Source organism: Saccoglossus kowalevskii, chromosome 14 (assembly GCF_978046115.1).
Source record: "Saccoglossus kowalevskii chromosome 14, keSacKowa6.1, whole genome shotgun sequence".
Lineage (NCBI taxonomy): Eukaryota > Metazoa > Hemichordata > Enteropneusta > Harrimaniidae > Saccoglossus > Saccoglossus kowalevskii.
In genome coordinates this window covers 15,544,611-15,551,301 of record NC_140654.1, presented here as the reverse complement: position 1 = coordinate 15,551,301, position 6,691 = coordinate 15,544,611, and positions in this window count along the sequence as shown.

Below are 6,691 nucleotides of genomic sequence, written 5' to 3'. Positions count from 1 at the left end.
CCAAAAACAGATCCTCTGGAATGTTCTGCAAGCAAGGTACATTTTTAGGGTAAAAACAGTGTTTTTGGACAAAAATCTAAATATATGATGTAAAAGATCGTTTTCATAAATATATTCTTACAAGGTAGTACTAGAGCTTCCAGAAAACTTCATGAGCATTAAACGTTATTTCCTGTGTTAATTATGACTCAAACATTGCAGTTGTTACGTGTGATTTGAAAACATTAATTACATGCGTATCTGTACATAGATTAAGTTAATGGCTGATTTTTCCACTTTGAACACTCAGAATTGAGAACAACGTGCCAAACTTATACAGCCATAAAGTAAAGAACAGTTTAGGACATGTTGTACATTTCTGTACAGGGGGGAGATTAATCTGATAAAATAAGGCCTTTTTTCAGGGTTAACCGCTCGCCTCTATATGATGCAGGAATTACTGCAACCTTCCCAGCAAGTATGCTAACGGAAGTCACTGCCTACTGTAAAGCCTGTCAAAGATGTACAATAACCAAAGCAGGGAAGCGATTACATCCAACAATGGGTTCCCTAGCTCTCCCAGACCACTTGAGATACTAGCCATGGATTTTACAGTTCTGGAACCCAGCTCAAATGGTACTGAAAATGTTCTTGTTATGACGAATGTGTTCACTAAATTTACTAAGGCTATTCCAACAAAAGTCCAAAAAGATATATCAGTTGCCAAAAAAGAAAAGAAAATGGCCTTACCTGAGCTTACATATGCTTACAATCAAAACACATTATCTTTTCTTTGGGAGAGAACCAGCTCTACCCATAGACCATCTACTTGGGAATGTGACTGAAGATAAAGAAAACCAGATAGAGGAGTGTGTTGCAGAACATCAGAAAAGGCTGTCTGAGGCTTTCACTGCTGCCTCAGAGAGAAAAGGCTCTGAGACGATTAGCCAGAAATGATTCCAAGGCTGATATAACTGATTTTATCCATTGGTGACTCAGAAACAGAACTGTCAAAGGACACAATAAAATCCAGGACAAATGGGATTCTGAATTGTTTTATGCAGTTGCTAGGATGGATACAGGAGGTCACACCTATGTTGTTCAGCCTGTAGATAAGGAGCAACCACAGAGAACTGTTCATAGGGGCGAGCTGTTACAAGCCAAGCATGTAGTGAATGACATGTATGTCAAACATGTTGAGGAAGAATCACAAGCAGAACTGTCTGGGGATGACTGTAGCAGCACAGATGATGACGTTGGTATTGATAGTTAAAATTGGTAGCATGTACTAAATCACCCATCTGATTGTGAGAAACCACCAACTTTCTTCTAGTTTAACTGAAAGATATGTGGGCCCTCCCACTAACCAAGGAGAAGATAAGCCAACTTCCACTGAACCAGATCATATCAAGATTTTGACTGAATCTCCTGCCAATGACCAATCTGTACAAAATGATGAAGTGTGTGAGGGCACGATTCTGTGTTATAAACCATTAGTTTCTGCGCATGTGCACTTCATTCGTTTTTCTTCATATTTGTTTACCTAAAGATTTCACCAATTTGTATGCAAGACTCCACACACTTTGTATCTGGTGTTAAGATCTGATATTTTCTGATATTTTGAGACTAGAAATCGTTGTGTCCTGTCGGGTTTCTGTTGTGTATCTTTGTCATATACACACAGAATTAGGAAATAAAAGAACCCGGATATGTGTATCTTGATTAGACTCGGAATGAGAATCTAAAACATCCGCAATGTTTACTGCTGCATTAATACAAAGCTCTATTAATTAAGACATACCATGGACAAAGTGTTACCAGACCACCGGGCATGTACGTTTTTATTTTCACCAGCCCGAATGGAAAATTGCCCGCCTCAAGCATACAGGGCAGTAATTTTAGTCACAGGTATCCACCGTGAAAAAACGACGCCCACGAGTGTCGCCCGAATCGTATACCCCATATTCCATTGTGTCAACGCATTGTCATATAAATTGGTCCAACTGGCCGTGATTCGCGATTCAAGACCGCCGATTCTTTCGGTGTGGAAAAATGTGTGGGACGAATGTGTATTGGGCTGAATAGTCTGTCCCTTAAGTGGCATATTGAGAACCGTACAATCAGTCAACACAGTAATAGGTCACGGTTTCTTTCATGCTCATTTGCATATTATGTTCAGAAGAGCACCACCTAAGTGCTATGCTCAAATTCGCTATGTTCAAAACTACTAAATTCAAACTTGCGGTTTCGAAATAAGAATAAACTGAGTGTTGATATATATATTTTTTTTGTTCATTTATCATCTTTTAAATGCTCATAGGCCCTACATATAGGATTAAATGTTTACTTATTTTCAGCATCCCAGCACCTCAACATGTGCTGGTACAAAGAATTTACATACCATACATATCTATCTATATATAAATATAACCCACAGATTAAATGAAACTATACATTTCAGAATTAGCTTTTTAGATTTTAGTCTGACATGGCCACCATTGCTGAATCATGCTGCGCCGATGAGGCCCATCCCCGCAAAACCTTGCTGGCGAAAGCTCAAGAATATGGATGCAGCATCACTGACTTACAATTTGCCACACACATGGATGAGAATGATGCATTGAGGCGATTTAGACTGGAATATTTCTACCCTAAAATGAAGGAGATACCTACAGGTAAAACATTTGTTCTTCAAACAATGTCGTGAATATATCTCCAACACATACAATAATACACTGTGAGGAGTTCATTATGGTTATTAATATACATCTGTAAGTTACAGCGCGCCTTAGTTTTGTAGTATTTTACAGGGTATTTTCATCCTACCATTTAAGGAAATGCGAATTCCAAATATGGAATGTTACGCGCGTTTGTACAAGGGTTCTCTAATAATAAAAATAAACATGGCTACCACCATGGTTTGAACTGACTCGATCCACACAAAGAAACTGATTCTGTTCTAAATATTTTGGATTTTGGCATTCAAATGATGTATCTGTCACACCTTGTTTTCACATAATTTAACTAGCTAATATTTTACATATTAGAAGATTTTTTACTTTTGTTTCTATTTTGAGTTTCGGAGAAATTGTGACAAATATACTCCAGCTGGAACTGTGGCTCATCGCTGACAACTAATGAACAGACTGGCAACGCTATTATTTAGAGGTGTCATTCGACCTAAAACGAACGTAGACGTGTGTCTCGAGTGAATTTTAGTCATGTTCTGTATTCAGTTCAGATGATATCACTCGGAAACGAGAGAATTTTACTTCGATTTGCCGAATAATATATTTTTTTAGCTAAAATTGATTATTGAAATTGAAAAAGAAGGTCCTATGTTCAGAAAATTTAAACTTTTGTTCAGAAGAATTGAACATTATTTTTACGCCTCTTCTGCCAACATTTTTTATTAAAAAAAAACTTTTATTTAACACAGTATTTACATCTCCTCAAAAAATATACATATATATAAATATATATATATATATATATATATACCACTCCTCCCCCAAAACGAGAGACAAATACTACTTATTTTTCCTTTTTGACGAAGTCCGAAAACGGGGACTTATTATGCGGTCTTCGTACGTCCGTGCGTCCGTGTGTCCGTGAGTCTGTGCGTCCGTCCGTCCGAAGTCTTATCTCAGAATCCCTTGGACCGATTCCGTTCATTCTTTGCATGTGCCTAGTACTTTATGTGGGACATATGCACATGCAGTGGTTTAGCGATTCGATTAAAAATGGCCGACTGGCAGCCATCTTGTTTTTTGAAAATGTTTTGGACATTTTGGACATGCTTTGTCAGTTTTCATTCAAACTTGGTACATATATTATACATGTTAGGATACATGTCCATGATGATTTATTTCACAATTGGATCAAAAATGGCCGACTGGCAGCCATCTTGTTTTTTGAAAATGTTGTATTTTGGACATGCTTTGTCAGTTTTCATTCAAACTTGGTAAATAGATTATACATGTTAGGATACATGTCCATGACGATTTATTTTGCAATTGGATCAAAGATGGTCGATTGCCAGGTATCTTGTTTTTGTTTTTTTATGCGGTATCTTGGACGTGCTCTGTCAGTTTTCATTCAAATTTGGCACATACATGTACTTTATACATGTTAGGATGCATGTCCATGACAATTTGTTTCAAAATCTGGTCAAGGATGGCCGATTGACAGCCATCTGACTTTTTGGCCCTACAACTATATTTCACAATTTATGTACCATTTTCATTCGTATTTGGCACATATATCATACATATCAGTGTGTTTCATAATCAGATCAAAGATGGCCGAATAACGGCTGTTTTTATTTTGGCCATATTACGATGACACGAAACACGTGTTTTGATGTAAATAAACAATCTGTTGTATACACCACTTGAAACTCAAGTTTCAAGGACACACTCGCGACAACCCCTCCGCTTTAATATAACGAGCACAAAGAGAACTTAACGGGGACTGTGTCTTTTTCAATGACTTGTTAATAAAAGTGTTGTTTCATTTATAAAATCTATAATTTTTCTGTAGTATTTTGAATTAATTTAATCTAATGACAATCTCACTTGTTAATATTTCACCAACTTCACGCTCGTCCGATACTGTCGAGTATCTGCCATAAGCCTACTTCCGGATTGTTCACATGCACTCGGATCAAATAAATACATATCTTCAGTCAGGGGGCCATGCTGGTTTAATAAATGATTGTATTTTTGAGTAATGAGACCTGTGCGTGGTTTATTCGGCACATTTAGGTTTTTTAACTTGTACAGCAAATATTGTACACAAATTGTTGACTGCGTTAATCATGGTCATACCTAATTTCATTCTAGCAACCTTAAGGACACCCCTTAGCAACAATTCTTACATTTAATATTTCACCAAAAGATAATATGAGGAATCATATGCATGAATAGTTTACCCTAGTAACCTGTTCATGCCATTTAGCAGCCTAACGGAATCATACTTACAGTCTATGCATGCAATGGATTCACGTTTTTGGACAAGGAAACTTCTGAACATAGGACCTTCTGAACATCGGACCTTCTGAACATAGGACCTTCTGAATATCGGACCTTCTGAACATATGACCTTCTGAACATAGGGCCTTCTGAACATCGGACCTTCTGGACATAGGACCTTCTGAATATCGGACCTTCTGAACATAGGACCTTCTGAACATCGGACCTTCTGAACATAGGACTTTCTGAATATCGGACCTTCTGAACATAGGACCTTCTGAATATCGGACCTTCTGAACATAGGACCTTCTGAACATAGGACCTTCTGAACATAGAACCTTCTGAACATCGGACCTTCTGGACATAGAACCTTCTGAATATCGGACCTTCTGAACATAGGACCTTCTGAACATCGGATCTTCTGAACATAGGACTTTCTGACTATCGGACCTTCTGAACATAGGACCTTCTGAACATAGGACCTTCTGAATATCGGACCTTCTGAACATAGGACCTTCTGAACATCGGACCTTCTGAACATAGGACCTTCTGAATATCGGACCTTCTGACCATAGGACCTTCTGAACATAGGACCTTCTGAACATCGGACCTTCTGGACATAGAACATTCTGAACATGGGACCTTCTTAACATCGGACCTTCTGAACATCAGACCTTCTAAACTTATAACCTTCTGAACATAGGACCTGCTGAACATCGGACATTCTGAACATCGGACATTCTGAACATAGGACATTCTGAACATCGGACATTCTGACCAAAGTCCTTCTGAACATAGGCCCTTCTGACCATCGGACATTCTGAACATAGGACTTTCTGAACATCGGACATTCTGAACATCGGACATTCTGAACATAGGACCTTCTGAACCTCGGGCAAGCCTTTAACAATATGATACATCAGGGCAAGAAATGTACCAGTCAACTAAATCGAGACAAAATATAACGATCTCGAAATAGTACTGACGCGATGTTTTGATTTTGTACCTGTGTGTAGCTGAATATTGTACTTCCTGTTTTATTGTTAGCTGGACCTGTCTTATGAATGTCTGTGGGCCCACGAGAATCACTAACGTAAGGCAAATATATAAATTCGGTCTGATATTTTGCGTAACTTCCTGTTGAAACACCACAGTATCTCGCGAGGTTTTCGCGGGACTTCCTAGACGTGTTCTAATTTCCCCAGTTGTTTATAAGCTTAAAACGTTATCGCAAATGATATACCATCAGTATGTGTGACACTGTGAGGAGTTCATTATTGTTATTATGATATACCATCAGTATGTGTGGCAAAGTGAGGAGTTCATTATTGTTATTATGATATACCATCAGTATGTGTGACACTGTGAAGAGTTCATTATTGTTATTATGATATACCATCAGTATGTGTGACACTGTGAGGAGTTCATTATTGTTATTATGATATACCATCAGTATGTGTGACACTGTGAAGAGTTCATTAATGTTATTATGATATACCATCAGTATGTGTGGCACTGTGAGGAGTTCATTATTGTTATTATGATATACCACCAGTATGTGACACTGTGAGGAGTTCATTATTGTTATTATGATATAACATCAGTATGTGTGACACTGTGAGGAGTTCATTATTGTTATTATGATATACCATCAGTTTGTGTGACACTATGAAGTGTTCATTATTGTTATTATGATATACAATCAGTATGTGTGACACTGTGAGGAGTTCATTATTGTT